The sequence below is a fragment of the Macaca thibetana genome, chromosome 1 (assembly GCF_024542745.1).
Source record: "Macaca thibetana thibetana isolate TM-01 chromosome 1, ASM2454274v1, whole genome shotgun sequence".
Classification (NCBI taxonomy): domain Eukaryota; kingdom Metazoa; phylum Chordata; class Mammalia; order Primates; family Cercopithecidae; genus Macaca; species Macaca thibetana.
Window position 1 is genome coordinate 9,918,716 of NC_065578.1, and position 20,047 is coordinate 9,938,762.

The 20,047-nt window shown below is 54.9% G+C and overlaps 1 protein-coding gene across 1 annotated transcript in view; it reads right to left on the reverse strand.

The window, feature by feature from the left end:
* Positions 1-20,047, reverse strand: part of CASZ1 (castor zinc finger 1) — a 159,072-nt gene that overhangs the window by 113,622 nt on the left and 25,403 nt on the right. The window contains exon 2 of the mRNA XM_050787777.1: positions 9,490-9,646. The gene's annotated coding sequence lies outside the window, so the exon portion shown is untranslated. The remainder of the gene's footprint in view (positions 1-9,489; positions 9,647-20,047) is intronic.

The following is a 20,047-nucleotide window of genomic DNA, read 5'->3' on the forward strand; positions in this document are numbered from 1 at the left end:
TGTTTCAGATGCAGCTAAAAGGGAATAGGAAAGATCTTAGCTTACAACCTAGAAAAGCCCCATTTCCTAAATTATTAATCCCCAGAATCAAAACTAGTGAGGACAGGGTGACAAGGATCTGATTAGAGGCCCCAAGGGGGTCTGGCCAGGTTTTGTGAGCTCAAGTGACCCAGACCTGTCTGGCATGGAATCCAAGACACACTGACCTCAGAGTAGCCGACAGAGGGCAGAGAAGGGACCGGCGCTTCTGGCCCCATCTTCAGGGGGATGATCTTTAGGGTGAGGCATATTTATCTAGGGCAGCAAGGGTTAACACCGGGGCTGGGAGAGGCCAGGCAGCGCGGAGCACTCCCTGTTTATTAATAAGCTATTTATCACCAGCTTTGCTTTTAATGCCATTTGGGCTTAATGTTGTTAATGAAATATAAATACCCACGCTAATGATGTTGGTCAGAGGCAACACGGGCAGCAGCCGGCTCGAGAAACGGGGCCAAACCACTGGGCAGGCCGGGGAAGAGGCTGAGAGCTCGGGAAGCGGAAGAGGTTCCCACCCGTGCGGCACCCCCAGCCCCCTTCTGCTCACACCACAAGATGCCCTGGCTGGCTGTGCCGGGAAAGGCTGGGAGGAGGGCAGCCCAGGGGGCCAGGGGAGAGGAGGCCTCCCAGGGCACAGGATGCTGTTAACTCCTAGAGAACAGAGCCAGAGCGGAGAGCTCCCACCTCGGGGCACTGCCCGCCTGGCATCAGGCCCCTTGGCTGCAGGAGGCTGGACCTCCACCAGCTGGCAGCCCTAAGCTCCCTGGCCACAGGAACGGAGCCAGGATGTGAGGGGTCACCAGAGGGAGCAGTAAGGACCCCATCAAGCTTTCCACTCCAGACGGGCCCTCCCCTCCCTGCCCCAAAGTGACAGCCCAGGCAGGCCAGCCCCTGCAGGGCACACCCTCCCCAAGGAGCTAGCATGGGCTGCCCATTTGGGGTGGGTGTGGAGAGGGCAGCAGACGGGGATTCCTGCTCAGTGCCCAAAGGTCCTAGAACACAGCGGTGGCCCTGCGTAGCAGGCTGTTGTCCCTGACTTTGTGCCTGGCCTGGTCCAGCCCCTCCTACAGAGTGGGCCATCCCTGCCCACCTCTCCCTGGGCTCAGAATAGATGCCCTTAGCAGATGGCCATCCTCCCAAATTACCCCAGAAACTTCAGGCGGCCCCCTCTGGAGAGGCCCCCAGACTATTCCTAGATAGCAGCCTCACCAGGGGAGGCGTTCCTGGGGAACTGCTCCCCAGCCTGATGGCCACAGATGCCCCTGCAGGGACTTAGACTCGATTCACCCAAGGGCCCCCTGGGCCAGATACAGGCTGGGAGACTCCAGCAAGGGGCTGACATTTGCCATCACCCTCCTCTCCCTGTACTGTGGGAGTGGAGGTCATCGTGACCCCAGCCCTGCCTTGCCTGCAAAGTCCCCAGGCAGCTCCCCAGGGAGTGCTGCCTCTTCCAGAGGGGGCCCCCCAGCTGCCAGCCCTCCCTGCTCAGGGCTGCCAGAGAAAATACAGGATGCCCAGTGAAATGTGAATTTCTGATAAACAATGAATATGGCCAGGTGCCGTGGCTCATGCCTGTAATTCCAGCACTTTGGGAGGCCAAGGTGGGTGGATCACCTGAGGTGAGGAGTTCGAGACCAGCCTGGTCCACATGGTGAAACCCCAACTCTACTAAAATTACAAAAAATTAGCTGGGTGTGGTGGCGGGTACCTGTAATCCCAGCTACTAGGGAGGCTGAGGAGGGAGAATCACTTGAACCCGAGAGGCGGAGGTTGCAGTGAGCCGAGATTGTGCCATTGCACTCTAGCCTGGGCAACAAGACCAAAACTCCGTCTCAAAAAACAAACAAACAAACAAAAAAACTTGTTTTCATGTAAGTATGTCCCAAACATTGCATGGAATATACTTATGCTAAACATTGCATGCTATTTGTGTGAAATTTAAATGTACTAGGTATCCTGTATTTTTATTTGCTAACTCTGGCAAGCCTGTCCCAGTGACTCAGCAGGTAGCACCTGACAGGGGGGGACAGTTCCTGGGGTGTGAGCAGGACAAAAGGGGCAGTGAGGGGGAGTGGAGGTCCTTGTCCGTCTCAGGACAGCAGATTCTTTTCAAGAGGCTCTTCTCATCACTTTCTGCCCTGCCCAGCCTCCTCCCTCACCCATCACGCCTGCACTGCCCAATACCACAGCTCACCTGCGGGGGTCCCCTCTCGCTGCACCCCCCAAAGTCACCTCCACGTCCCCAAGGAGCACAGGGCTCATTTGCTGGGGCTTGGTGGAGCTCAGCTCAACGGCTAATCCCCTGGGTGGCTCCTGTCAGATTATTAATTAGCTAAAGCGGATCGGTCCTGGAACAACATGCGCTTGGACTTCAGATAAAGCAGGCCAGGGAGGCGGGTGGGGGCTGCTTAAAGTGACAAGACCCTGTTTCTGAGCGGCTCCCCAGAAGGACCGGGGGAAGGAGGCCCAGGCTAGAGCAGGGTGAGTTCCAGACAGACCTCTCTGTGCCTCCCCTGCCCGCTCCCACATGAAACATCGAGAGAGCGCCTTCGGGGAGGGAGAGCCGGGCACACACGCGACCTGTGAGTGGCGGGGCTGGTGGCAGGTGGGTCTTGTTTTTTAATAAAGAGCTTGTTCCTAATCAGATCATGGCACTCAGAACTCTTCAACAAGCTTCTTATTTCACTCTGGGTAAAAGCCAGAGTTCTCACAATGGCCTGCAAGTCCTGTGGGATCTGAGGGTCCCCCACCCTGACCCCCTCAACCTCAAATGGCATCTGCCCCTCACTCTGCTCCAGCCACACTGGCCTCCTTGCTTCTCCAACATGCCTCCAGGATCTCACACCTGCTGTTCCCCCTGGTGGGAACGCTCTTCCTACAGATACTGATTAGGTTGCCTCACTCCCCCACTTCCTTTCTGTCTTCACCCAAATGTCACCGTTGCAGTGACCCCTTCCCTGGGAGCCACATCTAAAATGACAAACTGTCCACCCACCTGCCCCTCACTCCCTATTCTGTTCTGCAAAGCGGCTCTTGTTTTCTCCTTCCCACGCGTCGCCATCCAGTACATCCTTTATTCCTTTTCCTCCTGTATCATTTGGCTCCCTCCATCCGAATGTAAACCTCACGAGGGCAGGACGTTGGCCTCCTCATTTCCAGCACCTGCAATGGCTACCCGCAGTGTCGCTGAATGGAAATGGAAAATGAATGGACAGAGGTGACAGGTCAGGACTTGGACCACCACCTCTTCCGGCTCTGAACCTCCGAGGCTGAGCCCTGGCCCAACCCAGTGGGCTCCTCAAGCACCCAGTTTCTGTCCCCTGACCCTACTGGACCCCATGCTTCCTCAGTCCTGCCCCCTAAACCAGGTGCTCCCCAAACCTTGTCCTAAGCATTTTCACTACGATCATTTCCAGGGTCTTCTGAGGGATGTCCGAGGGGACCCATCTCTGTGTCACCAGACCCCCTCCCCACAGCTGGGACTGATCCTCTCTCTGCCCAGAGAGCAGCACGGGGTGGGACTCACAGCTGCTGCCCGGGCCCAGCTCAGCTGCTGGCAAACTCCTGGGCTCGGATTGTTTTGACTTGAGTCGGTGAAGCTGAAATATTGAGTCACAACGGCCCTAAACTTCATTACCAGCTCTTAACACAGATTACTAAGGGGAAAAAAAGTTGCTTTTAATTGCTTTTCCCGATTAGCATTTCTGGAGAAGAAACTAGTGTTTAATTACACCTTTCCTCCTCTTACCCCGTTGGCCACGGGGGTCCCAACCCAGCTACCAGAGCAAGACCCAGGCTCAGAAAAGCCCCTGCTCTGGGGGAAAGCCAAGGATCCGGACCAGAGAGAAAACCTGGGTGGTGAGCGGAAGGGTAGCAACCCTCAGGCCTGAAGGGTAGAGAGCAAGCGGCAGTGGTGTGGGTGGGAACGTGGCAGCATCCAGGGGTCCTGGGGAAGGTGGGCGGCAAGGGGATCACTGGCTGCCTCATGCCTCAGGGTGGTAGCTCTGGGCCTAAGGGCCTTCACCTGGACCAGGCTTATCCCTGGGTAGATTCCAGAACAAAAGCAGATAGGGGAACCTGGCAGGAGACTGGAGAGGAGGAGCTTGAAGGTCTACACGAGGAGACGATGCAGTCAGGACTCCAGGACTCCTCCATGTGTGAGACCTGAAGTCGCCTCTCCGATGCCAGCCTCTCTCACTCTGGGCACTCAGGGACAGAGGCAGGGCGGAGGCGCTTCTCCCCTCGTCCACTGCACAGGGTCAACCCTCCCAAATCCATGGGTCGTCCCATCCTGTGGAGCAACTGCGTCACCCGCCGAGAAGTTCCCCGAGTAGCTCCAGACAGGGCAGGTGCCCCCAGCCCTTCCCAATCCCTCTTCCCTGGGGCCCGTGCATGGCGAGACTCGGGGGTTTCCTGCGTCTGCTCCGAAGGAGGGGGCATGGGGAGAACGGAGGAAGGAGGCCCAGGCTGGGGTGTCGGCACCACCAGGTGGAACGCTTGCCCAGATTAGAAATCAGGAAGATCAGTAACTCTTCCCAGACCAACTCCCAGCCACATCTCTGCTCAGCCCGAGGCAACCTTGGGGTCTACCCATCCTCTGGAGCACCAAATCACAATGGGAGGTGGGGAACCCTCCTGCTCCCGCCCCTCTGCATCCCCCACCCCAGCTGCAGGCCGTGGAGCTGCCAGCTTCACATCAGATCAAAGCCCTGGAGGATGGCATGAGAACTGTCCAGTCCAGTTAGGAGTGAAGGTCACGGATCTAGTGCAGACCATAGAGGCAGAAAGCAGAAAAACCTCCCACGCGTGCACAGATGCACACGCCCCCCACCCAGACACACCCTCCCCCAGGGTCAGCCCAGTGTTCTGAGGCCAGCAGACACGCCCAGGAAGACTGGCTGACACGCCCCTTGGAGCCAGGCAGAGGCACCAGCTGTAGGCCTGGGACAGCCCCACCACCCCCGCAAGCTGCTGCCAGCCTGCACTTCTGCTCTCTCCCATCACTGCCTCTGGAGGTCAGGCCACCAGAGCCTCCTTACAGGGCCCGACTGCTGTGCCACACATTGCTTCCCACTTGGGACATCCCCGATGCACCCCCCACCCTTGCCCCCGCAAGACATCACTGGCCCTCCCTTCCTGTCACCCCCATGGAGGTCATGGAGGTCAGGTCTCCAGAGTGTTCCTGGAAGGCTGGGCTGGCCCATATGGCTGGGAATACGTTGCCAGCAAGGGCAAGTGCTCACGCGAGCCTGGCAGCCGGCTGTGACAGCGTCACGCGCGCCAACCAGGCCTCTGGCTTGCTCCCGGGCTACAGGGCAGTGCTCAGGGCGGCAAGGGGCCTGTCCAGGGGAGCTGGAGATCACTGCCATCACAGCGTCGATGCTGGGAATGCCCGCCCCAACCTGGCCCTCACAGATGGTGTCAGGACCCAGGAGAGTGGAGCCTCATGTCAGAGGAACTGGGAAAAGGGAGACTGGCCTGGGTTCCAGGCGAGCGGGATACCGGGGCAATTCACACCTCTGTGTGTGGTAACACTGTTAGGATCCCTGCCGATGAGCAGGGGCTGGAGGCTGAGCCGGCCCCATGGAAATGTGGGGGCCTCAGACAAGCCCATCTGCCAGCCCTCACAGCTCATGACGAGGCTCTATATGACTCGGCACGTGGAAAAAGGTGTGCGGAAGCTCAGCCCTGAGCACACAGATCACATTCAAAGCCACAGAGAGAGAAACTCAGCCAACTTTTAGACCCAATCTGAGACCCAGCACAGAACCCAGGGAGCAAACACACAAAGCTGGCTTCATTGCAGAGCCAGGGCCGAAGGGACAGTGTGTGTCCCGGCCCGCTCCCAGCCTCACTCCTGAAAACAGTGCTGGAGAGAAGCAGTTCCCTCCACAAGGAGCCCGATCCACTCAAACAAGCCTTTCTCAGCAGCCAGCATGGTTCCAAGATGGCGCTTCTCCCCTAATGCATGAGACGTTAACCCTCGTTAACCCTCTCAAAGCTGTGGGTCGTTCTTGGTACTGTCGTGTTCAGGCCGCAGGAGAGAGAGGAAAAGACACAGAGCCACAAATCGGGGAGCACAGAATGCTGGAGTCATCCTGGGGCCCTCTCTTTTCCTTGCCCCATTGAATCCACCATTGAGTCCTGCTAACTCTTCTTTACACACACACAGACTCTGACCCCTTCCCTGCCTGTCCACCTCCTCACCCAGCCACCATCCTCTCACACCATTGGCTGCGGCAGCTGCCCCTCTGGCCTCCCAGTTTCTTCCTTTGGCAGCCCCAACTACCTTTTTAAAACAAACATTGGCTGGGCACAGTGGCTTACGCCTGTAATCCCAGCACCTTGGGAGGCTGAGGTGGGCGGATCACTTGAGGTTAGGAGTTCGAGACCAGCCTGGCCAACATGGTGAAACGCTGTCTCTACTAAAAATACAAAAATTAGCCAGGCATGGTGGCATGTACCTATAATCTCAGCTACTCGAGAGGCTGAGGCAGGAGAATCTCTTGAATCCGGGAGGCAGAGGTTGCAGTGAGCCGAGATTGCGCCACTGCACTCCAGCCTGGGCGACAGAGTGAGATTCCATCTCAAAAAAAACCAAAAACCAAAAAACCATCACATCACTTTACCTCTTGCTCAAAACCCTCCAGTGGCTTCCTATCACCTAAGCATAAAATCCCAACTTCTCCCCAGGCATACAAAGCCCTGCACCTCTTGACACCCACCCCATCCACGTCCTGGTCACTCGGCCTTTTCTTCCAGTCACTGAATGCACTGAGGGCATCCTACCTTAGGGCCGTTAGGCTAGCTGTTCTCTCTTTCTAGAATATTCTGCCTGCTCTTCACTGATCTATCTACTTCCTGTCCTTCAATGTCAGCTAAATGTCACCACGTCCTTGAGAAACCACCTCTGAGCAGCCTGCCAGGAGTGCCAAGCAGTCACTTCCCATCACCACCTCCTACTTCCATTCTCTGCTGGCATCTTCCTTTTTTGTTTTTGCGGGTTTGTTTCATGCTGCCTCCCCTACCAGACTCCATAAGAACAGGGACAGTCTTGTCACCTCTGTTTGCTGGTGAGTGACTGGCAGACCCCAGACACTCTTCTCTTTTTTTTTGGAGACAGTCTTGCTCCGTTGCCCAGGCTGGAATGCAGGGGCGCAATCTTGGCTCACTGCAACCTCCACCTTCCGGGTTCAAGTGATTCTCCTGCCTCAGCCTCCCAAGTAGCTGGGATTACAGGCATGCACCACCATACGGCTAATTTTTGTATTTTTAGTAGAGATGGGTTTTGCCATATTGGCCAGGCTGGTCTTGAACTCTTGACCTCAAGTGATCTGCCTGCCTTGGCCTCCCGAAGTGCTGGGATTACAGGTGTGAGCCACCGCGCCTGGCCCCAGACCCTCTGTAACTGCTAGATAAATGCAACCAGCTTTTTTGCAGAGGAGCCTGAGGTGGGGGAATCTGAGCCAGACAGGGCCAGGCCTGCAGATCAGACCTGCACACAGGCTTGCCCCCTGGTCTGCATTGGTGAGGCAGGACCGCTCTGAGACCATGGATCACTCCTGCCACAGAAGGCCCCTGCCTGGAGTCCAGCCTGGTCACTGGAAAGGGCTAAGTGAGAAGGGACTTGGCCATGATATTCTCTCTCAGAGCCCTTGGAGTTCCTAAGCTTCATTATCAAGTCCAAGACAGCCGATGCCAGGATGCAGGTGTCCCACCGGACCTGTGGAACCCATGCCCCATGCCAGGCACAAATCCCAGCTGGTATATGACCCCTGGGAGTCAACAGAGAGTGGAAACTTCAGAAAGGAAAAAGTGAATGGGCGTGTTTTGCCCAGGCAAAGAAGAAAACAAAAAGCCCCCCACTGAGAACAGAGGAGGCAAACATTACCCTCTCAGAGGGGAGGGGCTCCGCAGGCACTCACAGCCTCTTCATGGGCAGGGCACGGGGCAGGGCCGGGCAAGACCACCCTGAGGCTTGGATACATTTGGGCCTGCATCCCAAGATTCATGATCATCAGAGGAAGCAGAGTCTGTTAAGAACAGCCCGGGAAGGTGGCAGAGCAAACCCAGAAGACTTCAACGCCACGAAACTCCCCCCACGGCCTTTTCCAGGTGACAGTCTAAACAGTTCCGGTGCTATCCAGGGCACAACGGCAGCACATCCTAAGTATGATGGACCAACTGCAGGGGCATGATCACATTCTGCACACCAGGAAGAAGAGTCGCAGCCACACAGTTGCCCCACCACAGCGACCCAAGGCCACTTTTGCATCTGATTTGCAAATCTCTGGGCTGTATCCAGAGCTAGTTCCCCGAGGAGGCATGGCCTGGATTCAGGCAGGTCTGCGGCTTCAAGGACCTACGAAATCCCAGTGCGCACCAAGGCACCCATCTCTGCAAGCGCTTCCTCCCTGCAAGTTCGAAGTCCAGGGCTGCTGAGCCCAGCCCCAGAGGGAGGGGCAGGACACACCTGCCCAGGGTGACCATGAGGAGGAGGAGTGCAGGCAGGTGAGCCAGGGACACAGGCTCCAGGTTGGCACACACAGGAACAGCAGCCCCCAGCCCTGCCCTCCCCAGACATCCTCTAGGCTCTCAGGCTCCGCCTCCATCCCTAGACCTTGCCCATGAACTTCACAAACACCCCATCCCTCTGGACTCGTTCCCTTGGGATCTCAAGAAAATACCGAATAATGACCAACATGCAATGAGTCACCCACTGTGTGTCAACCCCTCACCCCAAGAACTGCCACGTTTGATACCTGCAGGTAAATATCCAACAGTACCAGCTCCACAGACTACCCCTCCCTGGCATGAGTGACCTGCCTTATGCAAAGGGCTATTTCCAAGCCTGGGTCAAAAGGCACCTACAGCTTCTCCTCTATGAAGGGTCCTATTTGGGCCGGAGGACCACTGAAGAGGGCCTGATAAATCATCCCCAGGCCAGTTCCTACCACACATGAGCTCAGAGCAGAGCAGCCTCCGGAGATGGAGAAAGGTTGGAACTACTGTCCAGCCCTTCTAAGATGAAGTTCCAACCTAATGCTTAGATCTGGGAGTGGCATCTGATAGAGAATGGCCCTTGCCTACAAAGCCGGGGCACTGCTGGCACCATTCATTGTCATGCCATAGAAACACTGGGAAGATCCTTAAAAGGCCAGTTATGCTAACCTCTTTATTTCACAGGTGGGGACACCAAGATCCAGAGGGTAAGTATTGAGTCGATGACAAAGCCAAGGCCCAAATGCAGGTGCTGTGCTCCCGGGCCGGGGCTTTCTTCTCCACGCAACACTTTTTTCATTCTCACTGATAGTGCTTAAGCGACCGCCATTGGGATCAGAACCCACTGGGAAAGGTGAGTCTAGGCCCTACACAGTCTGTATCCTAAGAAGCAACCCCCAAACTGGCCACCCCACACTTCCTAGTGGCATCTTGGGAACCGGAAGCAGCTACCTTTGCATCCCAAGAGGCCAGGGTTCGAAGTCCATTCCAACACACGCCACTGGGGAGTTGCAGAAGCCCCTTGTAAAGGAGGGGTCAATAGCCGCGGCAGCTGGGAGGGTGGGTGGGATGGAGGAGTCTTTGCCTTCAGTCAGCAAGGTCTGTTTGCCTACCAAAACGAGAGAGGAAAACACAAAAGATTAGGCTACAACCGACACCCACAAACCCACCCCACACTTGGGTGTACAATGGAGGGCAAGGTTCCGACATCTTGTGTGGTAACCAGCCAGCAAGGTAAGAGATTCTTATTCCTGCCAATCAGCAGATGGCATTGCCATGGCACATACCATGCCTGACTCTGCAACCAATGCACTCTTCGCACAATTATTAGCCAATTGCTACGCAGTTGTCATACCTAATAAAATAAGCAAACAGGTAGAAACAATAGTAGGCCAATCAGGTGCCTCCCTGGGTAACACAGAAGGATCACACCCAAAGCTGGGCACCCAGGGTGAAAGGTCAGGCCTGAAAATGGATCAAGCCAATACCGGAAACAGATCAAACCCATGCAACCAAACCAACCCTGGGCTCCCCAGCGCCTGCCCCCTCCAGACTTTCCCTGCGCCGGCTCCCAGCTGCTCCCCTGACCCCTGGGTGACCTTCTGGGAGTCTCTATAAAAGGAATCAACAGGTGTCTCTGCAGCGACCCAGGATGGTGCATTTAGTTTCTTCTGGCTTTCCTTCCCCACTTCCATTCTGGTACTGTGCCACTCAATTTCATAAAAAGAAAAGAGGGTGTGGGCCCATACCCTGAAAGCGGGTTGCTGAGATTCAGTTGCGATAGGTGTTGGGACCAAAAAAAAGTAGCCAAAGAAAGTTGGTGCCCTGCTACCGGCAACCTTTGTGTCAATTTAAACAAATATTGTGGTGTTTCTATGGTGATTCCTGTTTTGAATATCCACTACACTCACTTTTTAAAGGGCTTTTCCTGTTTGCGTTTCAACTTCAAACCTGTAAATATTTTCAGCATTTTTAGAAAAAAGGAGCTCATGTGCGTGCAAACACAAACACACAACCCGATCTCAGTGTACAACCTCCCAGTCTTGGAAGCCCGGCCTCGTGGATGTGAGGATGGGGTGCAGACAACCCAGAGGGGGTGCTCGGCCTGCTCTCCTGTCCACCCGGCCTGCAGAGCTGGCACCAGGAAGATTGCCACTGAAATCCTGGCCCTTTCCTTCCCCCTTTGCGGGAAGATCACAGCAGCCACAGCAGCTCTGCGTTCCTGAAACGTGTGAGAGGGCTGGGCCCTGCCTCCGCAGGGTGGCATGGTGTGGGCAGCTGCCCTGCAGGTTCTCCAGCTTGGCCTGGCCCCCTCCCCTCCTGCTGCCCAAGGTTGGACCTGAGCGCGAGGGGGAGGTGGCTCTTGGAAGGTGACAGCTTCAGCATCAGCTCTGCCCCACCTCGGCTGCGGCAATGCCACCGAGACCAGCTCCCTTGGGGAGGCCATTGGGGTGGACAGCATCTACAGTCCAAGGCTTGGATCAGCCCAGCTCCCATCCCACCCCTCGGCGCCACACAGGGTTAACGGCGGGTTTCCTGGTTTCCATGGATTCCCGCCAGGCCCCTAATGTGCGTTTCGTGTGATTTGGGGGAAGTGGATTTCCTTTGTTTTCCAGTTTGGGAATATTTTTTTCTTTAAAAAAGAGGAAAAAACACTTTAATGGAAACTTCAGGGCCACTGGGAGACTCACTCCTCTGGGCTCTGAAACTCCCCTGCCTGTTAGTCCAGAATCCCCCAAAGCCCTGGGCAGCCCATCCACCCACAAAATCCCCCTGGGCTGGAAGAAGGCATGCCTTGGCCTACCTACACTCCTACTCCAAGAACGTCCATCTGCTGGGGGTCTCGACTCCAATATCCCATCGGAACGACCCCACCTAAAAGCGAGCATCTTGCATAGGAGGCTAACACGCCCCTCTTCCAGCTTTGTAAAACAGACATGTACATTCCCCAGAGAAAAGGTCAAGGGAAACACTTCTACCTCCCCAACTCCAGGCAAGGCACTGGCAAGACCAGGGTCTGACCACAGGCCAACGGTGAACACTCCCAGTGTTTCATGTCCTTGGCTCAGAGGGGGTTCCAGCTACGGAAGGAAAGGGGGTTCCAGGCCCTGGTGGGACCCTTGTTGGGCTTCGTCCAGCGGAAAGAGGGGCCTGCCCAGGGCAGAGGGTGCTTCTCAGCTTTGGCAGCAAGAACAACTGAATAAAGGGTGTGGCCAGGCCTCCTCCTCCTTCTCCCCCACAGTCTTCCCCATTCCTGCCATCCTCCAACCCTGCCAGGGCGTGGCCTTGCTCCAAGACTGTCCCCAACCAAGTGGCCTGACCCACTTACCAAACCAGGGCACAGGCCCCGGGGCCTTCCATGAACTGAGGCTCTCCCACAGCCCAGGCCCTGGGGGCCATGGATCCCGGTCAGAAAGTGCAGAGTGCAGAGGCGGGGTCTCTCTGACCAGCGGCTCCAGAGTGAAGAGGTGAGAAGCTGAGTGAGTGCGCTTACAGAACTCACAATGGGCTGAGAACCAGGAGACGTGGGTCCGAGTCCCAGTTGTGCCCCCTGAAACCTCCACGGGCCCTTAGACAAGCCTGCTAATCTCCCTAGGTTCATTCTCCTCACCAGCCAAACAGAGACGATGCCTCAGTCTTCCCTCCTACCTCGCAGGCTGCGCGAAGGATGGACAAGGGGTGTGAAAGGGTGTTAACAAGCACTCTAGACATGCCTAGAATCACCACCACCCTCTTCTTCCAAGTCTCTTCAAGGTAACCTTCTGGAATCTACCCCGGGTGGCCCCACGCGCCCCGACTCTGCTGCTCCTACATCCTCCACCACAGCATTTACATCCACACTGGACTAAAGTAATTTGTTCACAAGTCTGTCTCCACCATTGGACTTTTAACTCCTCAAGGGCAGAGAGCGGATCTTAATGATCTGCGTGTCTCCAGCATTTAGCACAACAGCTGGGCGACCGTGGGCAGCGAAGGTGTTGGTGGAACTGAACTAGTCCCTGACTTCATGTCAGAGTCAGATGAGCCCCGCGCAGCTTGGTCCCTCTTCTCCAACCGAATGCTCCACTTGCTGTTTTCTTTTTTGAGATGGAGTCTCGCTCAGTCACTCAGGCTGGAGTGCAGTGGTGCAATCTTGGCTCACTGCAACCTCCACCTCCTGGGTTCAAGCAATTCTCCTGCCTCAGCCTCCCAAGTGGCTGGGACTATAGGCAAGTGCCACCGCACCCAGCTAATTTTTGTATTTTTAGTAGAGACAGTGTTTTACCAGATTAGCCAGACTGGTCTCAAACTCCTGACCTCAGGTGATCGACCTGCCTCGGCCTTCCAAAGTGCTGGGATTACAGGTGTGAGCCACTGCACCCAACCCTGTTGGCTCTTTTCGTGCCCATTCTGTTTAGCTCTCCCCAAGCCTCAACCTGTGCCTTGCTCTCTCCCCCTCCTCCATTAGCCCTGTGAATTAACAGCTCTCAGGTTCAAGGGAGCCCCTTAGTTACTTGATCCCCTCCAACCAATTCCAATAAGAATGAACCACGTGCCTACTGTGTGCCAGGCGGCAGGCTGGGAGTAAGGGCAGGGCACACTGATGAGTGGCCTCTGCCCCCTGCCTATAGGCCGAAGTGAGAACTCTTGGTATGAACCAATCAGATGCCTTCTATCTGCCAAGCGCTGTGCCAAGTGCCCTACGCGCATGATCTGGCCAAATCTTTACAACACAAAGGCAGAAATGGTTATGGTCCCCGTGGATAGATTAGGGAGGGCAGGCATGGAGACACGAAGTGACTTGCCGAAGATCATACCGTGCACAGGTGCCAAAGCCAGGCCTGGGCTGACAGGCTCCAAGGCCCAACTCACTTAAAAGGTCATCCTCCTCCCCTCCCTGTGATCTCAGCAGCCACCCACAACTGATGCCACTGCCCCTCCAGAATCTCAGTTCTCCTGGCCTCAAAACAGGTCTGGACCAAGTCCCCCAGAGCCACCAGGCAGCGCTCACACATCACAATGAAAGGCTCGGGTGCTTCTGGCCAGGCTGAAAAGGGGGGAAAGCGAGGCCTGTGGTAACACTCGGCGAGCAGGAGGAAGCCCTGAACACATCTTCCAAATGGGGTCTGGGCTGTGGTCATACTCATTGCAACCTGTCATCTGACAGGATGGGGACAAGGAAAGCACCTCCATGCTAAGTCAGGAGGTCCTGCTGAGACAGGACAACTTCCGTTTCTTCTCTCCAGATAAGGGGAAAGCAAAAGGGCTTTATCTTTGGGGGCATGGGTCAGAGATTTCTGCTGCCTCCCCTCCAGCGGAAGCTCCCCGCACAGTGAACGTCTGCCACAGAGACGCGCGATTGGGAAGCAGGGCCAGAGAACCCCCTGATTTTCACCTGGGGGCATGTGGGTACGGGGAGGTGCCCATCATCTCCCCAAAGGAGGGAAGACACTGGGAAGTGGTAGGGAATGATTTCTATCCGAGAGCGTATGTGGTAGAAGATCAGCCCGGGGTGGGGAGAGGACAGAGCGCTAATGAGCAGATTTCATAAACCACCCGAGTGAAAACAAAAACACAGACGCGCACATTGCCCAACTCCAGGGCTGTATGGAAAAGGGAAAAAAAAAAAAAAAAAAAAAAAAAAAAAACAATAAAAAAATCCACATCTTAATACAAAAATCCTCCATGATGTGTTGCGGCACGAAAGTGTTTTTCGCTGCATTTTTCATCTGTGATCTCACACGGCCCACGACGGGTACGCCCAGCGCGGCAGGTATTCGACGGTACACAAACAGGGCAGACACACACAATGAGCCAAAACAAGGAAGGCCAACATGCAAATCGGTCCAGGCTGGCATCTCACGGCTTCAGGTGGCTTCTGGCGACGGCCTCATTGGACCTGAACATGGGACCCTTTAGATTTCTGAGGGAGAGAGAGATGGGGCAAGAACGCAGCTCAAGTGCAGAGGGCCCTTCATGCTCAGAACTCCCAGCCAGGTGCTTGTGCGGCCTTTCCGCACTTAAGGTACTGTCCACTGTCCTGCTGCCGGCAGGGGACAGGGAGGGGACCCGCGCCCCAGAGGCCCTTCCTCCATATCACTCACCCCACGGTTGCTATCTGTCTCCTTTCTGTTCCACCCCTCCCCCCTTTAATTGTTGGATGAGTTTACAGAGCTGTGTGCCAAAAACAATCAACTCCAGGGAACAGAGTTATACAAAAAAGGGCGTGTCGCCAGAGGGAGACGGATATCCATGGAAACCACCACCTTTTCACAGCAGCCTAGGTGAAGCTTGGGTGAGGGGATGTGTGGGGGATGGGGAGACACGCTCCACTTAGAACAGGGCCCCAGAAAATGCAGGGGCCACTGATAATCTGTCTGTAGGAGCCAAATACCGTGCGGAGGGTCAGAAAGTGGAGTCAGTCACAAAACACACGTTCAGCGCGTGCACACATGCACACACACAGGAGCATGCGCACACACACACATATATGCCACTCTGCCAGACCACTGGGCAACTTGCCACCATGGTTAAGCACACACACTGTGGAGCCAGACTGCTCAGGTAGGAATCCAGGCTCTGCCACTCACAAGCTGTGTGGCTCTGGGCTAACGACTTTAACCTTTCTGTGCCTCAGTTTCTCCATCAGTAAAATGGGGATAATGATAGCTCCTCTGCCTACCGTCATGAGGATTAAATGGCTTCTTATGTGTAACATGCTGAGGAAAGTACCCTCGACCAAGTTAAGTCCCCTAGAGCCAACAGACAGGGCTCAGACATCACAACCAAAGCCTCAGGTGTTTCTGGCTGGGATGAAAGGTGGGGGAAGGTGAAGCCAGTGGTAAGACCCGGGGAGTGAGTAGGTACTTCACAGCACCACAAAGTAGGTGCTGTCAAGCATTTGATAAATCGATCACAAAGCCTAAACAAAGAGAAAGAAAGGTTTCTAGACCCTGCCAGAGTAGAAGAGGAAAATGTTAATAGTTCATGTTTATTAAGCATTGTGTGCTCAGGATTTTAATATATTAATGCATATACCCATCGCAAATTAATATCTATAACCTGCAATGAAGTAGATGATTCTCTCAACCGGAGAGTGGAGGATTGAAGAACTGGGACCCAGAGAGGGATGTGACCCACCCAAGGTCGCACACTGGTACAAGAGTTAACCCCAGCCGCCCGACACCTCATCACGACACAGCTTAGCAAGGTGGGTGGGGAGAAAGCAAGGGAGGGAAGGGTTTTTGGGAGCTTCTCTTTCTGGACTGGCCTTAGAGGCAGAGTGGTGGGACCTAGACTCGCTCTTCCCAAACTTAAGAAGGAAAACAGATATCCTCCACGCCTGTGATTGCTGACGGAAGGAACGAGGAGCGGGGAAAAGATGGGGCCCGGGCGTCCACATTCCTCATGAGTTCCCGCCCCAGTCCCGGCTCCAGGAGATCAGTGATGTCCTCTGACCCTTCCCTCTACCCAGGCAGGCATCTCCAGAATCAGGAAGTCCCTGGAGGGCAGACAGCAGAGCTGGGGCCCCATCTCCCAGCAATGGAGGCCCAAAGCCTGGGACAGGTCCTATTTCCAGGTCACAGCCCTGTAAACAACCTGATTTTCCGCCTTCCCAGATCCTAGGCGGATCCCTGGAGGGGACAGGGTGGAGCTATGGGAGCACAGGCCTCCCCTATTGCAAAGCCAGGCCCAGGGAGGCCGGGAAGCAGAGGGCCGGAGGAGTCAGTGGCTGCCTGCCCCGAGACGTTTGGTCCACACCTGCTTGGAGACCAAGCTTGGTGGCTCAGCCCTTTCTGCCATCGACCACCCAAAGTCATTCAGATATTTCCTCTCTCACTTGCTTTTTAAAAAAATTTAATGTTCTCTATAATTCATCCATCCCAGAAGATAATCGATAGAGCCCGTAATGAAAATCTGAGCCATATTTTATGAACCGCTGCGAGCAGAAAGGGCCACATCAGCAGGTCCGGTTGCAGCTCCCTGTCTCTGTCTTGCCCACTGCCCCGGGGATCACTTCTCCCGCTGGCCTTGCCCACAGCCCTCGGCCCACGAGGAGGGCCACGACCCCGGCATCACCCCAGCCCCCGATGCCCACTCCAACCTAGTCACAGGAGGGTCACCCACCATTGCAAGGTCTTCCTGGAGCAGGCCCCAGACCTGGGACCCCAGACCCCACCCTAGAACCTCACTAGTGTCTTGACTGAATCAGGAGCCTTCCGGGAGCTGAAAGACCCTCACAAGGAGCGGGAGGCCTGCCCAGGATTCAGGGAGCCAGGCCAGCCTCCACCATGGTGCCTCCCATGAGGCAGGCCACCCTGATCTCGGGGGGCTCCCTGAGGGGCCTCCGGGTTTTATCTTGGACCCTCTGCTCAGGGCAGGGTGGGTCATTATTGTTCATTTGTTTGTTTGTTTTTGAGACAGAGTCTCACTCTGTCACCCAGGTTGCAGTGCAGGGGTGCAATCTTGGCTCACGGCAGCCTCCGTCTGCTGGTTTCAAGAAATTCTCCTGCCTTAGCCTCCTAAGTAGCTGGGATTACAGGTGTGCACCACCATGCCTAGCTAATTTTTGTATTTTTAGTAAAGATGGGGTTTCGCCATGTTGGCCAGGCTGGTCTCGAACTCCTGACCTCAAGTGATCTGATGGGCTCAGCCTCCCAAAGTGCTGGGATTAGAGACATGAGCCACTGCACCTGGCCTATTGTTCATTTTTACTCCCTCAACCAAGGCCCTCCTCTCCCTGGACTCCAGCCTTCTGGGGTGAAGGGTGAGGAGGAGGCACCCTGGGGGGCAGGCACTGGAGTCCTGGGGGGAGTGGCCCCTCCTGCCCAGCCAGAGCCCATTGTGAGGGAGGGGAGGCAGAGCCCTAGCATCACCACTGACAGCCAATCAGCCGACTGGGCTTGCTCCTCCCAGAATCTCTCACTGCCAGGCACCAATCAGAGAGCACCACAGGGCAGGTGTCAGGGGGCAGCAACCCCTGGAGACCAATCAGAGCCCAGAGGATGCACCAACTTCCCAGGAATGACAACTCAAGCCAAGCTAGGCGTGGTAGCACACGCTTGTAATCCCAGCACTTTGAGAGGCAGAGGCGGGCGGATCACTTGAGGCCAGGAGTTCGAGACCAGCCTGTCCAACATGGTGAAACCCCATCTCTTCTAAAAATACAAAAATTAGCCCGGCGTGGTGGCGGCGCCTGTAATCCCAGCTACTCAGGAGACTGAGGCAGGAGAATCACTTGAACCCAGGAGGCACAGGTTGCAGTGAGCCGAGATTGTGTCACTACACTCCAGCCTGGGTGACAGAGCAAGACTGTCTCAAAAAAGAAAACTCAAGCCAGTAAGAGAGTGTGATTCAGCCACGCTATGGACCACTATGCAGCCCTTAAGAGACACTCAGAAAGGTGGGAGATGGTTGGGTGAAAACACTCCAGTGGCTGTGTGCTGGAGGATGCTGTCCCACACAGCAGCCACTGGCCACATGCGGCTACTGAGCACCAGACGTGGACAATGTGACTGAGGAACTGAATTTCCAATTTTACTTTAATGAATGAAAGTTTAAAGAAGCTAGAGGCTTGGATAGCACAGGTTTAGATAGATAACTCACCAGTGTAAAAAATGTAAATGTCTATTATCCCAAGATAGTGGGAATAGTCATTATTAATGATAATAACAGAAAGAGAAGTAGTTAATTTTTTTTTTTTTTGGAGATGGAGTCTTGCTCTGTTGCCCCGGCTAGAGTGCAGTCGTGTGGTCTCGGCTCACGGCAACCTCTGCCTCCCAGGTTCAAGCGATTCTCCCGCCTCAGCCTCCCGAGTAGCTGGGATTACAGGCACACGCCACAACACACAGCTAATTTTTGTATTTTTAGTAGAGATGGGGTTTCGCCATGTTGGCCAGGCTGATCTCAAACTCCTGACCTCAGGTGATCTGCCCACCTTGGCCTCCCAAAGTGCTGGGATTACAGGAGTGAGCTACCGCACCTGGCCAGAAATAATATTTAAGGGTGCTACGAGCCAGGCTCAGTGCTAAGTATTTTATATATGGATCATTACGCTAAATCAAGGACCAGCCTGAAAGATCTATGCTCTCAGTATTCCCACTTGACAGATGAGGAAACTGAGGTGTGGAAACACTGAGTAACTTACTCAAGGTCATACTGCTGGGTGGCAAAACCAGGGATTACAACCAGGTATCTCTGTCTCCCTAACGCACAAAACACATTTTTAAATTATTTTCTTTTCTCCCTCTTCTCTTTTTTCTTTTCTTTTCTTTCTTTTTTTTTTTTTTTTTTTTTTTTTTTTTGAGACAGGGCCTGGCTCTGTCACTCAGGCTGGAGTGTGATGGCACCATCTCTGCGCACTGCAGCCTCCACCTCCTGGGCTCAAGTCATCCTCCTACCTCAGCCTCCCAAGTAGCTGGGACTACAGATGTGTACCATCACCCCCACCTAATTTCTGCATTTTTTGTTGAGATGGGGTTTCGCCATGTCACCCAGCAGTTTCTTGAACTCCTGAGCTCAAGTGATCTGTCTGCTTCAGCCTCCCAAAGTGCTGGGAGTACAGGTGTGAGCCATTGAACCTGGCCTAAATTATTTTCTTTATACTTTTTTGTATTTTTCAATGCACTGCAAGCATAACTTATAATCAAGGAGAAAAAATAGATTTTTTAAAAGGCCCTAAAAGGAGGTAATTCCTTTTTTCCCAGGAGCAGAGTGTACGAGGGGTTGCTGGGGCGCCAGCCAACTGGGCCCCTAGCTGCGGGGTGGTGAAAGGAGCCAGCAGTGCGGTCATAGGCCCCCTCTGTCCTGCATGCTCCCACTGTCCAGATGCCCTCCACCTAGGAGCCCCGAGCCCACAGATGATGCTGGGCCTGCAATTTTCCTGCAGCCAGGCCACCAGTGGGACCCAGCTTCCTCCCAGCCCCACCCCCAGTCAGTTCCTGACAGGTTTCTCTGCAGTTTTGCAATCATCACCTAGGTCTACATCTTAAAGAAGGCAACAGGCCAGGGGGCCATCTGCAAAGTCAACCCACGCCTCTTTTACCTCGGATCACCCTTTTCCACTCCCTTCCAGAAGAGCCAGTGCTCTCACGATAACGAGGAACACTGGGCCAGCAACCCAGGCCTGGGTCCCACTGTCTCCCCTGGCACGCGCAAGGAGAGACGTGCTTTTCCCAGGAGGGGCAGTCAGTGCCCCCAAGCATCTCCTCCTGGGATTGCATCTAGGTTCAGAACAAGGGGGACAAAGACAGTTCCCCTGTAAGGTCAGTGATGAAGGCAGAAGCCCCAGCAAGTACTGAGCCCAGCTAGAAATGGAGGCAGGGAAAGTTCCTAGTTGCGCCTGCTTTTTCTCCATAGCACCAACCTGGGGGTGCGGGACAGGCAGCAACCGCACCACTTGGTTTGGCTTCTATGGCAGCTTGTTTTTCCCCTGAGAGGCACAGATTGTTCTGGTTTCAGGCAGGTTGGGGAGGTGGGGCGGGCGGGGGGTGGCGGCAGGATAAATGTACTTACTTAGAAGTTTTTTTTT